The sequence below is a fragment of the Cryptomeria japonica genome, chromosome 7, assembly GCF_030272615.1.
Source record: "Cryptomeria japonica chromosome 7, Sugi_1.0, whole genome shotgun sequence".
NCBI lineage: Eukaryota > Viridiplantae > Streptophyta > Pinopsida > Cupressales > Cupressaceae > Cryptomeria > Cryptomeria japonica.
The window spans coordinates 66,985,240-67,005,568 of NC_081411.1; positions in this window are offsets into that span (position 1 = coordinate 66,985,240).

Genomic DNA, 20,329 nt, shown 5'->3' on the forward strand with positions numbered 1-20,329 from the left:
TACTAAGTTGTCAATATTAAAGATAAATATTTGAATAATAACAAACCCATGATATGAGCAGTGGAAAATCTATTTGATGACATGCAATGCAAATGTAATTTAATCTAGATGAATGCAAGCCTGATAATGTATGCAACTAAAGTCATTCTTTTGATCATGTTGTTGTTCTTTTTATCATAATTGAGCTTTTAAAATGTTGGGAGATAGTACAAACATCAAGGTATAACTGAGCTTTGATAACCTGCATACTTCTTTCATGGATTTTGATTTTTACATGTTTTACAAGCATCTAGGTATGATTAACCAAGATGACCTTAGTATTGCTTGTGTTAAACAGACAAGATTCAATCATTTCCATATGTGAATTGGAAAGGTCCTTGATGATCCTATTGTCAATTTTGTCCTTGTACCTATTCATAGATGTATAAATATCAACTCACAAATAGCAAACAAATAAAATATCATTCCCCTTCATTGCTCCTCTAGTCGATGACATCCTTGAGTTGCTTAGAAAACATGATAACAAAATTAAGATACCACGTATGAATATTCATGCTTCTTCATGTTATTTGTCAGATAAAATCATCCTGTTGGTTGGTTGTTAATTTTCTTTGCTTTGATTTCAGGTGTGGTGTTGGGGATTTTGTTTTGATGTTCACTATTGGTTTTCATGATTTTATTTTGCATTGTATGTCGTTTTGTTTGGTGGCCTGTTTGTTTAAGTTCAAAGAAGATTTTCCTAACTAGGTTCATGATTTGCCCCCAATATAGAATGTTCAACCTTTTATTATGGATAGATACAATGATCACCAAGCCATAGTGAGACATTGCTGCAATTCCTGATTATGTACACAAAGTTTTGTTATGGATATGCATAGTGATGGCAAAAAAATGGATGCATGACATATGTAACAATAGATGGAAGAGTCAATCTATCACAAGTAGCACCTATTGTCAAGTTTGCACTACTTGCTTTTATTGCACCTTTTTTATTTTTTATGATTTTTTTTGCATTTTTCGTGCATTGGATGACTCGAGTGTAGAAATTTTTGAGATGTTATTGATAGGCTCATCAAATAGGTCCCCTTTTAGTGTAGATAGATGATATTCCTTGGAACCATATGATATTATGATGATAAACAGACCTAGCCATTTTGCTTCAAAATTTCCCTTCTTTTCCCGATCCTTGCGAGGATTCTCTTTTAGTGCCAAGTCACCAACCTGAAACATTCTTGGTCTCACTTTGTGGTTATAGCTTCTGCATATTCATTGTTGATATGTTTTTAGGTGATCAAAAGCATGTTGACGGTGTTCATCTAGAAGCTCCAATTCTTGTAGTCTGGATACCCGGTATTCCTTCTTTGGGATGAGTCCTTCAATGATACTCTAATTAAAAGTAGCTCAACTTCAATGGGTAAAATGGCTTCTGATCCTTACACAAGTGCATATGGTGTGACTCTAGTAGGGGTGTGTATGCTAGTTAGATATGCCCACAAGGAAGGGTTTAGTTGGACATGCCAATCATGCTAGCATCGTTCACCATTTTCTTTACAATATTCAAAATGGTTTTATTTGAAGATTCTACTTGGCCATTCGCTTGAGGATAATATGGTGTGGAAAAAAGATGCTAGATGTGAAATCTTTTGCAAAGTTCTTGCACATCCTAGTTCTTGAAGGGTCTTCCATTGTTGGTGAAAATAGAACTAGGAATTTCATATCGACAAATAATGTAGTTCAAAATGAAGGAGGATATTTTCTTGCCAATGACAGTGGTTAATGGAATTGCTTCAATCCACTTTATGAAATATCCAGTGGCTATGATTATGAATTTGTGTCAATTTGAGGAGGATGGATAGATCTTATCTACGAGGTCGAGTCCCCATTGACAGAACGACCATGATGTTGTGAATGGTTGTAGCTCTTGTGTCGATGCATGTATAAGATTTCCATGGATTTGACTAGCACTTTCTAGAAAATTGATGGGATTCTTTTTCCATGTTTGGCCAATAGAATCCCATTCTCAAAATTTTATTGGTTAGAGTAGGACCACTTGAATGTGTACCACAAATACCTTCCTAACCTCTCACAAGGCAATTTCAAATTCGTCACTTTCCAGACACCTTAGGAGAGTAGAATTAAGACCTCTTCAATAAAGTGTATCGGTTGTTAGGGTGTAATGGGCTTCTTGATGGATTAAGTTTATATTTTAATTTTAGGATAGGTCAGGTGGAAGGGTATTGTCTTTCAGATATGGATATGGGAAAGTGCAAGGTAATGAGTCACAAATTTGTAGAAGTCCGTGCGTTGGAAAATGGGGCCCCGTTTATGCTTCGGGCCCCCAAGCCGAAAGGTAATGGGGGCCCGAAGCAAAAATAAATGGGCCCCCATTTTGTTCTAAAACGAGGGCCCACTTTTAAACAAAATGGGGGCCCATTTTTTAAAAACGGACCCTCGTTTCTAAATCGTATTTTAACCTTTTTTTCTGGGCGAATTTTTTCATTTTCACCCTGGAACTGAAGTGAGAACAGGAGATCAAAAATGGGCCCTCGTGTTGTGGATTCTATTTCAAGCCTCCACCACTATCCCAGGTTCACATTTTGTAATTTTTATTGTATATTTTTCCTTTTTTTTTAGTATTATTTAGAGCTTTTTGGTAATTTTTTTTATTTTTTTTTCAGTGGACTATAAATAAATTTGTTTTTACATTTGTAAATTCTTAATTTTGATCTGAAATATTCTACAACAGTTAACCCTAAACCCTAATCAACAAATTTATAAATCAAAACCAAATCTAGATAGTTAACAAAACAAAATATCAAATTTACAAGGTACAAGATATCTCAGAAACATCAAAACCAAAACCAAATCGAAACAAAACCGAAACTAAATGGAAATCAAAACCAAAACCAAAACCAAATCGAAACTAAATGGAAATCAAAATGAAAACCAAAACAAAACGGAAACTAAATGGAAATCAAAACCAAATCCAAACCAAACCAAAACTAAATGGATGTGGGTGGCTACAAGAAGTTGAGTCCCACTTTTGGGCAAAAAGTGGAAGTGTTTTCTCTATTTTTCAAATTTTCTATCGATTGATGTCAAAATTTGATGCACTTAAGGATTGAATCTCAAAAAACTTCAATAATAGAAAATGTAGTGCTCGGAGTCTACTTTTCAAATATGTAATTTATTTTAATACCCACATGGTAGAAATCAGTTTTTTGTAGGCATGTTTAAAAACACTTTTTTCAAAATGCCTGTTTGAGGACCATACCACACATGTGTACGACCACCCTTTTTTGATGAAAAGAAATGAATTTTTGCAAATCCTTCTGGGAAACGATACCTAAGACACCAAATATTGATGAGGATATTTTTACATATTTTTTAATTAATTTTTAACTGACAATAAAGTATATTTTCAAAACATCGGATGTACGACCACCATAATTTGATGAAAAATTCATATTTTTCAATTTTTTTTTAATATTCAAAAGAATTGTATGTAGATCGATGTCATATAATTTATTTTTTTTAAATCCAAAAAACAAAAAAGTTATTAAAGGTTTAGTGAACCTTGGTATTTTAGGTTTAGGTTCCACTTTTGATTAATAAATAATACAAAAATAGTAAAAGTAATTTTATCACTATGAAATTTACATTTCTAAAATTAGGATGCTAAAAACTCTAATGGGTTTTCGTTTCATCAAAAAATTTAGTCAGAAAGGCCCTCAAAAAATTAGGCCAAGGTAGAAATCTAATGTCGTTTTACCTTAGTCATTTTTTTGGAGGTCCAACCATAGGCTTGGTGGGACCAAACCTATCCCAAAGCAAAAAACAATGCTAAAGGTTGTTTCCCGCCCCTAATTTTAACAAACGGGCACCTGTTTTTTAAATTAAAAAAATGGGTGCTCGTTTCACTTTGTACTGTTGAAAGCGAAATAGGCACCCGATTTGAAAAAAAATGGGCACACGTTTAGCTTCGGCCACCCGAACCAAAACGAGCGCACGTTTCCGAAAAACGTGTGCCTATTTTTTAATGGCTCGGGCACCCGAAGCTGCCCAATTTGTAAAAATCGGGCACCCATTTCTAGTGGGCTCTTTTCCCAACCTGTGGACATTCGCGGGATTGGGACCCAACTTTGTGCATTTACCCATGTATCAAAACCAAAACCAAAACGAAATATTAATTAAGAATTAACCATTGACATAGTTAAATTATTATATATTTGAGAACTATTTTCCTATTATTCCATGACATGACATAATAGGACCAATTATCGACCTATTATGACATGTCATGGCATAATAGGACATATTATGCCATCATGTCATATTAAGGCATGTCATGGCATAATAGGAATATAGTAGGTCCTATTGTGCTATGTCATGGCATAATAGGACACATTACGCCATTATGGCAAATTATGTTCCTATTATGCCATGTCATGGTATGATAGGACCAACTATGGACCTATTATGCCATGTTATGGCATAATATGATGGCATAATATGTCCTATTATGCCATGACATTGCATAATAGGTCCATAGTTGGTCATGCCATACCATGACATGGCATAATAGGTCCTATTATTCCATGAAATGGCACAATAGGATCGCTAAATGTTTCTAGGAATTATTTTTTTAGGTATTGGGCCTTTCAACTAATAAATGAAAAAATTTAACCACTTCTAGCAAGCCACCATTCCAATTCCTTATATTGAACATATGTACCAAAATTGTTCTTAATCCTCATTAGGAAATACAAAAGTTACCACTATTAGTATAACCTTAAAATTAATTAACATTACTCTTCAAATTTTAGATATCAAAGTTTAGGCTTAGGTTTATGCCATGTCATGGCATAAAGGTCCTATTATGGTCCTATTATGCCATGTCATGGTATAAAAGGACCAATTGTGGACACATTATACCATGTCATGGCATAATAGGATACATTATGGACCTATTATACCATGATGGTATAATAGGTGGACTATTATGCAATTTCAGGGCATAATAGGACTTATCGTCATGGCATAATATGTCCTATTATGCCATGACATTGCATAATAGGTCCATAGTTGGTCCTATTATATCATGTCATGGCATAATAAGACCTATTATGCCATGACGATAAGTCCTATTATGCCCTGAAATTGCATAATAGTCCACCTATTATACCATCATGGTATAATAGGTCCATAATAGGACCTATTAAGCCACGACATGACATGATTTTCTCAAATTGCCAACTTCATCATCTAATTCATCTCCAACACTGAAGTGCTAATTCGACATGTTTACTTAGAATGTTAGGACAAATTATGGACCTATTCTGCCATGTCATGGAATAATAGGACCTATTATGCCATGATGATATAATAAGTCCTATTATGCCATCATTGCATAATAGGTCCATGGTCCTATTATATCATGTAATGGCATAATAGGACATATTATGCCATGACAGAATAATAAGTCCTATTATGCCATGACATTGCATAATATTCCACCTATTATGCCATCATGGCATAAAAGGTCCATAATAGGACCTATTAAGCCATGACATGACATGATTTTCTCAAATTGCCAACTTCATCATCTAATTCATCTTCAACACTGAAGTTCTAATTCGACATCTTTACATAGTATGATAGGACTAGTTTTGGACCTAATACGCCATGTCATGGCATAATAGGACCTATTATATCATGTCATGGCATAATAGGACCTATTATGCAATGATGGCATAATAAGTCCTATTATGCCATGACATTGCATAATAGGTCCATAGTTGGTCCTATTATATAATGTCATGGCATAATAGGACCTATTATGCCATCGTGGCATAATAGGTCCTGTTATGCCATGACATTGCATAATAGTCCACCTATCATGGCATAATAGTTCCATAATAGGACCTTTTAAGCAATTACATGACATGATTTTCTCGAATTGCCAACTTCATCATCTAATTCATCTCCAACACTGAAGTACTAATTCTACATGTAGACTTAATTATTTATTATATAAATTACTTTATATATGTTGATCTTATTTTACTTTTTTTACAATTTCTTGTATGGAATACTTTATATTCATTTTAATAGTTGATGCATTTTACAAGAAATGAATGCATTGAATTGAATATATAATAGATTTATGAAGTTTCATTGAAAGTTTTTATTAAGTTTTGTGCACAAATTTTATATTTAAAGGTTCAATAGTATGTACATGTATATTTTTTTAAGTTCAACATTATAGTATATTTCATGTGTATCTCATTCAATAACGTAGAAATATTACTATTTAACATTGCATGATAGTCCACCTATTATGCCATCATGGCATAATTGGTCCATAATAGGACCTATTAAGCCATGACATGACATGATTTTCTCGAATTTCCAACTTCATCATCTAATTCATCTCCAGCACTCAAGTACTAATTCGACATGTTTACTTAGTAAATGACCACTTAAAGAGGTTACCATCTAATATATTAGTACTATTCCAACACAAAGTACTAATGTAACATGTTTACCAGAACTGTGACTTAATTATTTATTATATTAATTTACTTTATATATGTTGATCTTGTTTTACTATATTTACAAGTTCATGTATGGAATATTTTATATTCAATTAAATAGTTGATGCATTTTACAAGATATGAATGCATTAAATTGAATATATAATAGATTTATGAAGTTTCATTGATAGTTTTTATTAAGTTTTGTGCGCAAATTTTATATTTAAAGATTAAATAGTATGTACATGTATACTTTTTTAAGTTCAATATTATATTATATTTCATGTGTATCTCATTCAATAACATAGAAATGTTACTATTTAACATTGCATAATAGTTCACCTATTACGCCATCATGGCATAATTGGTCCATAATAGGACCTATTAATCTATGACATGACATGATTTTCTCGAATTGCCAACTTCATCATCTAATTCATCTCCAACACTCAAGTACTAATTTGACATGTTTACTTAGTAAATGACCACTTAGAGAGGTTACCATCTAATATATTAGTACTATTCCAACACAAAGTACTAATGTAACATGTTTACCAGAACTGTGACTTAATTATTTATTATATAAATTACTTTATATATGTTGATCTTATTTTACTTTTTTTACAAGTTCATGTATGCAATACTTTATATTCATTTTAATAGTTGGTGCATTTTACAAGAAATGAATGCATTAAATTGAATATATAATAGATTTATGAAGTTTCATTGAAAGTTTTATTAAGTTTTGTGCGCAAATATTATATTTAAAGATTCAATAGTATGTACATGCAAATTTTATTAAATTCAATATTATATTATATTTCATGTGTATCTCATTCAATAACATAGAAATATTTCTTTTTAACATTGCATAATAGTTCACCTATTACGCCGTCATGGCATAATATAGGACCTATTAAGCCATGACATGACATGATTTTCTCGAATTGTCAACTTCATCATCTAACTCATCTCCAACACTGAAGTACTAATTCGACATGTTTACTTAGTAAATGACCACTTAGAGAGGTTACCATCTAATATATTAGTACTATTCCAACACAAAGTACTAATGTAACATGTTTACCAGAACTATGACTTAATTATTTATTATATAAATTACTTTATATATGTTGATCTTATTTTACTTTTTTTCCAAGTTCATGTATGGAATACTTTATATTAATTTTAATATTTTATGCATTTTACAAGAAATGAATGCATTAAATTGAATATATAATAGGTTTATGAAGTTTCATTGAAAGTTTTTATTATGTTTTGTGCGCAAATTTTATATTTAAAGATTAAATAGTATGTACATGTATATTTTTTTAAGTTCAATATTAAATTATATTTCATGTGTATCTCATTCAATAACATAGAAATGTTACTATTTAACATTGCATAATAGTCCACCTATTATGCCATCATGGCATAATTGGTCCATAATAGGACCTATTAAGCCATGACATGACATTATTTTCTCGAATTGCCAACTTCATCATCTAATTCATCTCCAACACTCAAGTACTAATTCGACATGTTTACTTAGTAAATGGACACTTAGAGGGGTTACCATCTAATATATTAGTACTATTCCAACACAAAGTACTAATGTAACATGTTTACCAGAACTATGACTTAATTATTTATTATATAAATTACTTTATATATGTTGATCTTATTTTACTTTGTTTACAAGTTCTTATATGGAATATTTTATATTCATTTTAATAGTTGATGCATTTTACAAGAAATGAATGCATTAAATTGAATATATAATAGATTTATGAAGTTTCATTGAAAGTTTTTATTAAGTTTTGTGCGCAAATTTTATATTTAAAGATGCATTAGTATGTATATGTATATTTTTTTACGTTAAATATTATATTATATTTCATGTGTATGTCATTCAATAACATAGAAATGTTACTATTTAACATTGCATAATAGTTCACCTATTACGCCATCATGGCATAATTGGTCCATAATAGGACCTATTAAGCCATGACATGACATGATTTTCTCAAACTGCCAACTTCATCATCTAATTCATCTCCAACGCTGAAGTACTAATTTGACATGTTTACTTAGTAAATGACCACTTAGAGAGGTTACCATCTAATATATTAGTACTATTCCAACACAAAGTACTAATGTAATAGGTTTACTAGAATTGTGATTATTTATTATATAAATTACTTTATATATGTTGATCTTATTTTACTTTTTTTACAAGTTCATGTGTGGAATATTTTATATTGATTTTAATAGTTGATGCATTTTACAAGAAATGAATGCATTAAATTGAATATATAATAGATTTATGAAGTTTCATTGAAATTTTTTATTAAGTTTTGTGCACAAATTTTATACTTAAAGATTCAATAGTATGTACATGTATATTGTTTTTAAGTTCAATATTATATTATATTTCATGTGTATCTCATTCAATAAAATAGAAATGTTATTATTTATAAATGTTTTTTAAAAACTAAAATAAATTCTTCTTTGACATAGAGTTGTATATAATTCATGTATATCTTTATATATGCAGGAGCTCTTTGTTATCATGCATATTTTTGATATAGATGAATTATTAGGTGAAAATCCCCCACCTCAACCCCCTCCTCCTCCACCTCTACCTCCACCCCCTAGATTGGATGAAATTCATTTAAGAGAACGAATTAATGAAAACCTACAAGTGATTGAACAAAATATTACTGCTATCCAAAATGAGCCAATCAGGCCACCCCATCTTCTAGAGTTTGCAAAATCAATGCAAACTATTGTCGAGTTAGTTAGATTTGTTGATTCTCAATTAGATCAATTTCAAAGACGACAACAAGAGTTGTGTGATTTTTATGTTGATGGTTTAACTTATAGGCAAATCACTGATCTCAAAATAACCAAAGCTCATTTATGTACATATTTTGGGATAGATGGTGGATGGTTTTTTATTATCCACTACGTCGTAATTATGAGGTCCCTTTATATTTTTTGAAGAAATTATACTGTGAGTTTGTAATGCACCAAAAACCAAATTATTTTGATAGTAAGTCATTCGAGGGTGTTGGTCGTGGAATGCCACAACATAGATTAGGGGCACGGAGTAATAATTCCCTACCAGATCCACCCATAATTCCACTTGTTTCTCCATCGATTCCTGCAAATGTGCATAATACATCAATCATTTCAACATTAGATGCTTTGACTTCCCTCACACGTAACCTGAATGAGCAAGCTGGTCACATGGCATCCACTCCTCAATGGATGCCACGTATCTGTTTGAGTTGTCATCAGATGTGTGTAGGTCCTACTGCTGATCCAGGATCTGCTTCAGTTGCAGATGAGCATGATGCAGCAAATGATAGTATGATGACATCATATATGGATTTTCTTTTCTCTGATGATCATCTTGAGTAGGTATAGATATATATACATGTACATGTCAATCTTTAAATACTTCATTAAATATAGGTATAAATTAAGTGCATGTCTTTTTTTTATACAATCTAATACTTCATTAAATAAATTTGGTTTATGTAGATAAGGACTACACCAAATGTTAGAGTCAATATTGCATCTACTCTTACATAGCTTGGCACACCTTATGGGGTATAGTATCAATTTCTATCTAGACATTGTACTATATTTTTAAGTTAATATGTTATCATCGTATAATATATAAATTTTCATGTGGATACATTGAATTCTTCTTTCTCCAAGCTTCAAGTCATGAGGGACCCTCTACATCACATCGAGAAGAGGGTGTGACAATTGTGACACCATCTATTGTTTGTATCTTAGAATTCGTAAATTAAATGTGAACTCTTACAACATTGTAACTTAACTTGAAATTATTTAATACACATATATATGTTCAATAAATATGATTTCATTAAATGCATGTTTGCAGGTGGACACTACTATCAGGATAGTTTATCCTCATCATTATTATCAGAGCCAATTTGAACGCACATCAACATTCTTTGAGGTCTTAATATGTAATACTTAATTTGATCTTATTTTGACTCTTAATTTAAGATTTAATTGGATACTTTGAATTTGACCTTGTACAGGACTTAGCTAGCACTACATTTGGCATTGATACTGCACAAGATACTACTAGAGGAGATACTGCTAGAGGAGTTGAGCAACCTTATGTACCATATTTTATTATATGATTATTTTTAAATTAAATTATAAATGTTCATTTTTATTTAATAAAAAAATAAACACATGTATGTGCTCATGTTCATTATATCATCTCTCTTATCTTGTATATAGGATGGCACAACTATCGAGCATCTAGTACATGCATAACAAGTTACTGGAGTTGATGTGCACACACATATGGTAAGTTTGTAACTTAACTTATGAATTCCAATTGTATTTGATAAATTATTATCTTTTAATAGTTAATTTCAAGTATTTTAATATTATTTTTTCCTTGTACAACATGAGACGGGTGGATCTAGTCCACATCCCGGGGAGAAGAGACCACGAGATGTTATTGATGATAGCACTTAGATTTTACTGTTTATTTGGCTCTGATATGATGTAAATGTACTATTTTATATGATATTTAATTTTTTATGGACTTTACACATTTGTTTACACATGTAATTATTTTTTAACATTGTATATATTGTCTTGGACGTGCACATACTTTAAATATATGGATAGTTGCATAATAGGATTAGAATATATATATTTTGTGCATACTTTATATATTTTATGCACATTAGATATTATGCGGAGTTCATCATGTTACCATATATATATATGGATTAGATATTATATGGATTATGTGGACTTGAACTTTTATTTATGGAATTTTATTTAAATAACTTGTGATTAGATAAACTAAAGGTGTACACCATGAACTAACAATGATGATAAGACCAAAGTATCAAAACATATCTTATAATTATAACATATTTTAAACTAAATTAAAAAGTATTAATCATCATAGATATGCAAAATATATAATCAAATATATAATTACCATTACAATAATAATGATGATAAGAGGGTCATGCAAAATTAAACGGCTCTGTGTGCGAAATGCGATTTGAATTCAAATTTGTGGTGCGAAAATGTCTCAGCGAGCAAAAAAATGATGCAATGCATCGACCTCCTCTTACCCGCGGCAAGGAATTTATAGAGGCTCTGTAAATCAATTCGCCATTCTGGCTAGTATCTTTGAGACTGAGGAACCTAGTAAGGTTACATCATGGACCTGCGATCAAGCAGCCTTCTTTGCAAAAACTAAATATTTTCTATCTAACACGATTAGGGCTCCCCCTCCTCTCTGCAAAAGATAGGATCGGAATTGGCATTTGGTGAGCCGCAAAAACAACAGAGCATTAGGGCAACCAAACTACCTCAAGCGGAATCCCATTCATTGTCAGGAGAAGGGTTCTATAAAACCTAACCAATCAAAGATCTCCTCCACTCACCATATCTTTCCTCCACAAAGGTCCTTGGGTAATTTCTCAAAAAATTTGGTATCCCCGAGCCATCACTCTTTTATGAATAATCACAATTTAAAGGAGGCTAAGCATCCTAAGCCGAATTCACCTTCAAATCCTCCAGCTAATCCTAATAGGCTAGTCATTGAAATTGACACCCATACTAAGATCAGGTATCAAATGCACTGCAATGAACGTATGCTCTTTGCTCGATGGAAAGGTTGGGGAATCCCATCTGATCAAATTGCTTATTCAAGGCCGACTTCTCTCAATAACCAGGTAAAAATTGATATCCTTCCTGATAATTTCTTAGCTATTGAATGTGGTAATCAAAGTTTGAGAAATTCTTTGCTAAATAGGGACATATTAACATTCAAAGGTCTTGTGTTTGGTTGCTGGGAATGGAAACCCCTCTTTCTTCCATCTCAACTCAACTCCTGTATGGTTAACAGAGCAATCTCACTTGATAAATTCCCTGTAGAACTACGAAATAATGAGTACTTAAGAATAATAGGTAACAAAATAGGCAAATTTGTAGAAGTTAAAAAATCAGCCCTAAGCTTCTTTAACCAGCTTTTGATTGTTAATATGAATATTAACATAAAATCTTTAGAGCCCATAACAGTGAAATGTGATCATCTATGCTTTACCCTAGAATTGCCCTTTTATAATGGCTCTTTCGAAGATTCTATGCCAAGGAAGATCACCTCTGAGAAACCTTTCTCCGAATCGGTCCTCAAACCTAATAGCACCCCATTTAGATTTATGGCAGGAGGGGGTTTTACCTTTGAAGGCTATAAGTTTAATATCAACCCTAATCATCTCACTGAGGACTTACGTCCTCACAGCTCCCCTATTATGATACCTCGCCCACCTCTTCCTCCATTGCCATTTACTAACCCACCTATAGCTGACTCATCTCTTTGGGATCGAGACCTGGAAGAAGGTGAAATTAGTGAGGTGCTCCCTCAGAAAGAACAACCCAGACTGAATAATTTGCCATCCTCTAGCTCTCTCATCCCACCAGAGAGGCATGGCCCTTTGAGGTCTTCCCTTTTAAAGGAACTCGCCTCCTCCTCTGAGAAATCAGAGAGGGATAGGCCTCCCCTGAACCTAGGAATGGCACCTAACCAGGGTCAACCAATCTCTCAAGTCTCTAGATATAAGACCTTTGAAGGGTTAGAGGTCCATCCTCCATCTGAGATGGCTGTCTCAGACTCAATTGCAGAATCTGACAGTGATCGAGTTGCTAGGGAAGTTAATATCATTGCCAATTTTTTAGGGGAAGAAGTAGTAAACGACCTTGTGGATCAATTGGTTGATGAAATTTGTGATGATGAGGAGCTCGAAAGATAGAGGGATCTCTAATAAAAAATCTAATGGATGTTTCTAAAATCGACCTAGAAACAAATGAACTATTTATAGCTTTAGATAACTTAGAAAATGATAACCCAAATACTATAGGCATTCTTAGCTCTGATAGAAGCAAGGACTCTCCTGACTGTCCTAAAAATAGCAAGAGAAGAGGTAGGAAATCCCTTGCTGAATTAAGATTAAAGGGTGGAGATGCCAAGGGTCAGGCTAAAATATCTACTCTTTTTAATGCAGGGGAGGGGAAGTTCCTCCCCAGAGAGCCATGAAAATCATAACATGGAATGTTAGGGGTCTGAATGCCCCTAACAAACAACGCATCTTAAAGCATTGCATCTCTGAATCTAAACCAAATATAATGTTAATCCAAGAAACCAAAATCAACTCCTCTGAGATAGCCCTTTTTGAGAAAAAACTAGGCGTTAGACAGCTACAGCACTCCCCTTCTTCAGGGGCCTCAGGTGGCTTAGCCATCATTTGGGACTCTAGATTCATCTCGCTTACACCCTTAGAAATTAAGCAAAATTGGATGGGAGGAGAAGTGGTAAGTTATAAATATAACCTAAGATTCAATTTGATTAACTTTTACGGTCCTATCCAAAATAGGGATAAGGCTAGGGTGTGGGTTGAATTGGAGTCTTTCCTCAGAAGTTTCCCAAATGGTGTATGCATCATTGGGGGAGATTTCAATTCTATCACTAAGACAATAGATAAAAGAGGGGGTAGCAACAAACTTCCTCCAGCGGCTGTAGATTTCAATCATTGGATCAATAGGAACTCCCTATTGGAAATCCAGACGGTAGATAATGCCTTCACCTGGAATAATAGAAGGCTTGGCTTTTGTAACATTGCTGAGAAAATAGATAGGTTCTTTATCCATGGGGGGCTCACGGAGCTTAACTATACCCTGAGTGCAGATCTCCTCCCTCTAGCAAGATCTGACCATTTCCCACTCCAACTAATCTTATCATCTGACCCCCCCCCCTAAAAAATGTCCCTTCAAATTTGAGGGCATGTGGTTCAAAGATGATAACTTGTTAAACCTAATTGAGAATCAGTGGAGAGGGTCTGTCTTCTCTAGCTCAAAGATGTTTATTATCACAAGCAAGTTAAAGCTTATCAAAAGGAAGCTCTTAGAATGGAACAAGACTGATTTTGGAAATATTTTTGATAAAAAAACTCCTAATGGAAAATGATCTTAAGAATGTTAACATTGAGGTTCTTGAGAAGGGGATGGATGAACATCTCTTCCTCAAAGAAAAGGCTCTACTCTCTAAGTATGAAAAGACACTTTCAAATGAAGAGATCTTCTGGAAACAAAAATCGAGGGAGACCTGGTTGAGTGACGGGGACAAAAATACTAAGTTTTTCCACAATAGTACTAAGCAGAGATGATGGGTCAATCAAATTTCTAATATTAAGAATTGCCAGGGCTCCATCTTGTTTGAACCGGATGATATTGCCTCTGAGGCAGCCAAGTTTTTGATAAAATCTTAAACAATACTGATGGCTCCAACCTCAGAGGCCAACTCAATATTATCAAGAATCTTCCAAAACTCATTAACGATGACCATAACAAAATCCTGTCAAAGAAATTCTCTGAGGAGGAGGTAAAATCTGTACTTATGAAGATGAATCCTGACAAAGCCCCAGGCCCGGATGGCTTCCCTACTATCTTTTTCCAAAAATGTTAGGGTTTCATGGGGGCAGAGATCACGGACACCTTAGAAGGTATTAGGAACTCTAATAATATTTTCAAAGAAATCAACAATACCTTCTTAGCTCTCATCCCCAAAAAAGAGAATCCTGAAAGCTTTAATGACTTCAGACCAATAGCCTTGTGCAACACTCTGTACAAACTCCTAACCAAAACCCTAGTAGCTAGACTCCAGAATCTTCTCCCCATTATCATTAGTGAAGAACAAACCAGCTTCATAGTAGATAGATCAATCTATGATGGGGTTATTATATCCCAAGAGGCCATTCATTCGGTCCAGCTCAACAAGGCCCCAAGTATGCTAGTCAAATTAGACATTAGCAAAGCTTACGACAAAATTGATTGGTGCTTCCTATGCAAATGCTTGGAGACGTTTGGATTTTACAAATCCTGGATCAACCTAATCTTTGAATGCATATCCACCCCCAAATTCTCAGTCTTGGTTAATGGTTCCCCAGAAGGCTTCTTCAGCAGCTCAAGAGGGCTCAGGCAAGGAGATCCTATGTCCCCCTTCCTCTTCATCATCATGGCCGAAGCCCTAGGTAGGTCCATTTCTAAGGCCAAAGAGGAAGGTGGGATCCAAGGAATCCCCATTACTAGCAGCCTACCTTCCTTTACCCACCAGCAATTTGTTGATGATACGATGCTTTTTGGGTAGGGAAGTGTGAGGGAAGCGAACGCCTTCAAAGGCATTCTTAATTCCTATATACTACCCTTAGGTCAAGAGGTGAATCTGGCCAAGTTTGCAGTTTTTATGTTCAACATAGACCCCTCCTTAGGGAAAGAGATCAGCAATGTCCTGGAGATTAGTGAAGGAACTCTGCCTTGCAAATACCTAGGCATTCCCCTAGACAAGGGTAGAAGACCCTAAAAAATATGGGACAACTTGGTGGATAAAATCAAGTCTAGGATTAACACTTGGAAAGGAAAATTGCTCTCATCAGAAGGCAGAGCAACCTTGGTTTGATCGGTCCTGTCAGCTATGCCCATTTTCTAGCTCTCCTGTCAACATCTTTCTTCTTCTAAACTTGTAGAGCTCAACAAGCATCTCAGGACTTTCTTTTGGCAAGGAGCTAATGACAATCGTAAAATATCACTCATATCCTAGGACAAGATATGCAAACCTAAAGAAGAAGGTGGAATTGGCATAAAAAACCTTCATGACCAGGGCAAAGCCCTAGGTGCCAAGTTGGTCTGGAGGATGTTCAGAACCCCCCACCTCAAATGGGCCCACTTGATGCACCACAAATACCTTAATGGAGGGAATCCTATCCAAATCTTCAGAGAATCCAACCCTCCCAGAGGGTCCTACCTTTGGAATTTTATGTTAGACTACAGGAGGATTATCTTTGATAGACTTACATGGAACCTAGGATCTGGGGATAAAGCTCTTTTCTGGTCGAATTGATGGGGAGGATACAAGGATATTGATAGTATCCATGACTTTGGTGCTACTCGTATCCTTCTTGAATCTCATAGAGGACCCATGTTAAAAAACTATATCTCCCCTTCAAAGGATGGGGCTGGTTGGTAGTGGATCGAAAAGCAAGATGAGGATATCCCGTTAAGGGATAAACAAAAACTTATGGCAATTCTTAAATCAAGGAACATTACCTTAGGTCAGAATGAGGACAAGCTCGTCAGGGATGGTTCCCTAAGTGGTGAATACAACTCCAAGGATGGGTACTCTCTCATTTCCAAATCATTTTTAAGACCCTTGACTGAGCTTCCCTTGAAACTTTGCTGGGATAAATACTGTCTGCCTAAGGCAGGTATCTTCTCCTGGCTTGTGGTTCAGAACAAGCTCCTAACTGTGGACAAATTTAGAAGAATGGGGTATGAGGGACCTAGTAGATGTCCTCTATGTGAAGCAGATGAGGAAGACACCAATCATATCCTCCTTAACTATCCCTTTGCTCACAAATATTGGGTCTGGTTCACCAACAAGCTTGATTGGTCTGCGGCTTTCCCCCACACTATCTCTGGAATGCTCAAGGCATGGCCTCTCCTCAGGTGTGGCTGTCTCTTTGAAGGTTTATGGACAACTCTTCCTTCTTCCATAATGTGGGAACTATGGAAGGAGATAAATAGACGTCTCTTTAAGAATGAAAAACTAGAGGTTCCTAGAATCATTAACAGGATAGAGTCAGATATCACTGAGTTAATGAACAATCATCTGTCATCAGGTTCTTTGAAGAATGCCTCTATCACTGACTTGGATGAAAAGATGAAAAAATGTTGGGAAGGCTTATCCTTTCCTCCCTTTGTAGGAGATGGTCCTATTGCAAGTCTTCAATTAAGGGATGCATGTAGATGGCAGCCCCCAGGTGAAGGTTGGGTGAAACTAAACTTTGATGGGGCACCCCGTGGTAATCCAGGGCAATCAGGAATAGGATGTGTTATTCATAATTGGGATGGAAAAGAACTAGCAACCTTGGCCTCTTCAGTTGGTATCAATACCAACAATTGGGCGGAACTCATGGCCCTGGTTGAGGGTCTGCATTTATGTAAGAAACTAGGAATTAAGAGCTTGGATATTGAAGGAGATTCTGCTATCATTGTCAATGCTCTGAGGAAAGGGAGTATGCCTAATTGGAGACTAAACACTCTACTATCAAAATCTCTTGACCTTTGCAATGATTTTGACAGGTTCACAGTCAACCATATTTACAGGGAAGGCAATAAAAGAGCGGATGAGTTGGCCAACATGGGAGTCGATGGCATCAAATTCCTATCTATGCCACCTTAAGGTAACCCCCTCTTTTGTTTTCATGCCCTAAGTGCTCGTCAGCATGTTTCTCCCTTCATCCCTTCATGTCTCTCTCGCCCAACCTCTGTTTTAAGCCCCTTATTTAAACCTCTCCCTACCCCCTGCATATTCGTATAAATCCTCAGACAAATCTCTATGTTGAAAATATGAGTTGGCCTCTCTATCTTTTTTGTCCATGTCATTGTCAAGATTGGTCAACCGGTTGGTCAGACTCGCAAATAAATTTCATGTTTAACAATTTAAGAGGCGAGTCAGTGAGTGTTGGTTTGGGTTTAAATTGAGAGGTCTCTAGTCTTGTGAATTTTATCACTTCAAGTTAGCGAGGTGGAGATTGATAGTGAAATCGCTATGGTCACGAGGTCTCAAATGGGCTGATGCTATGCATTATAGCTGCGAGAGTTAGCGAGTAAGTACCAAGTCTTTAATGGTCTATGAGCCACTGCTCGTGCATGTTTTTTGATGTTAATTATCATGAGTCATTGATAATCAGTTTTTCAAATTTTATGGCTATCGCTAGCTCGCAGGACCTTTATCATCAAGTAAGTTCAAGTTGTGAGCTTGCGAGCACTGGGAGAGTTCATTTGCCGCTACCTTGTGAGGTGTTCTGCACTTAACCATTTTATGCTACGAGGTAGCAAATGGGTGTGATTTTATGTTGTCGCACGATCATGAGCTGTTTGTGGTGAAGTCACTTTCATTTAGCGATCATGCAATGCAGTTGGTATCACAGCTTAGTTGGTTTGTCACTTGCTCGCAAGTTATGAAATGGTTTAGCTTTTATAGCTGTGATCTGGTGACAAGTAAGTTTTGGTTTGATTTTGGGGTCATCGCATGCTCGTGGGTTCGTAAGTCTTAAGTCAAAAAGGGTTGCAAGCATGTGATGGGGTTAAGCGCCTTGTTGTCATGGGATTGCTAGTGTTTTAGTCAAGATTAAGTTTTGAGTTGCGAACATGCGATGAAATTTATGGTCATCACATGCTCGTGGGTTTGTAAGTCTTAAGCTAGATAGTTAAAAGATGCAAGCAAGTGATGGCGGGTGCCTTGTCATCGTGGGATCGCAAGGGTTTAAGTCAAGTTTAGGTCTGAGTTGCAAGCTTGTGATGATATTAGTTTTGCAGGTATAGAAATATAACAAATGTTGTGGCGAGGTTGCGACTGAAGAGCTTGTTGAAGATCAACGGCTGCCGCCCACTTGTTAGAGTCTTTGAGGTTTCGCTAAAGGTGGGGCAAGCTTGCAATTAAGATGATTATTGCCAGCTCACGGGTCCTTTATCATTAAATTAGTGTAAGTCATGAGCTTGCGATTAAGATGGTTCTCGCCAGCTCGCAGGTCCTTTATCATTAAGATAGTTTTAAGTCGAGAGCTTGCGAGTACTGGGAGATCTTAGTTGTCACTACATCACAAGTTGTTTTGCTCTTGACCATTGTATGTTGCGAGGCTGCGACTAGTTCGTGTTGTCATGCGGTCGCAAGCTCATGGTTAAGTCATATTTACGATCTTGTGATGTAGCTGGTATCACAGCTTAGTTGGTCTTGTCTCTTTCTCGCAGGTCTTGAAATTGTTCAGCATTTTAAGTGGCAAACAAGCGATGGTGGTTTTGTGGTCATTGCATGATCACGGGTTTGTAAGTCTTAAGTCATAAAGGGTTGCGAGCATGCGATAGCGGTTAAGTGCCTTGTTGTTGCGGGCTCGCTAGGGTTTAAGTCAAGTTAAGTTGCGAGCTTTCGATGAATTTTGTGATCATCGCATGCTCGCAGGTGGGTAAGTTTTAAGTCTAAAAAAGTTGCAAGCAAGTGATGTCGGTTTGATGGTCATCGTGTGCTCGCAGGTTTGCAAGTCTTAAGTCATTAAGGGTTGTGAGCATGCGATAAAGGTTAAGTGCCTTGTTGTTGCGGGATCACTTGGTTTTAAGTTAAGTTAAGTTTCGAGTTGGGAGGTTGCAATGATATTTGTGGTCATCGCATGCTCGTGGGCTGGTAAGTCTTAAGTCTAATAGGCTACGAGCATGCGACAGCGGTTAAGTACTATGTTGTCGCGGGACCGCTAGGTTTTAAGTCATGTTTCATTTTTTATTTGTGAGCTTGCGATAAAATTGGTGGTCATCGCATGCTCGCAGATTGGTATGTCTTAAGTCTTAAATAGTTGCAAGCAAGCGATGGCAGTCTTTTTGGTCATCGCATGCTCGTGGGTGTGTAACTCTTAAGTCAAAAAGGGTTGCGAGCTTGCGATAGTGGTTAAGAGCCTTGTTGTCACCGGATCACAAGGGTTTAAGTCATGTCAAGTTTCGATTTGCGAGCTTGCAATGAAATTTGGGGTCCTCGCATGCTCGCGGGTTGGCAAGTCTTTAGTTGCGAGCAAGCGATGGCGGTTAAGTGCCTTGTTGTCGCGAGATCGCAAGGGTTTTAGTCAGGTTTATTTTTTGAGTTGCGAGCTTGCGATGAAATAAGTTATATTGTG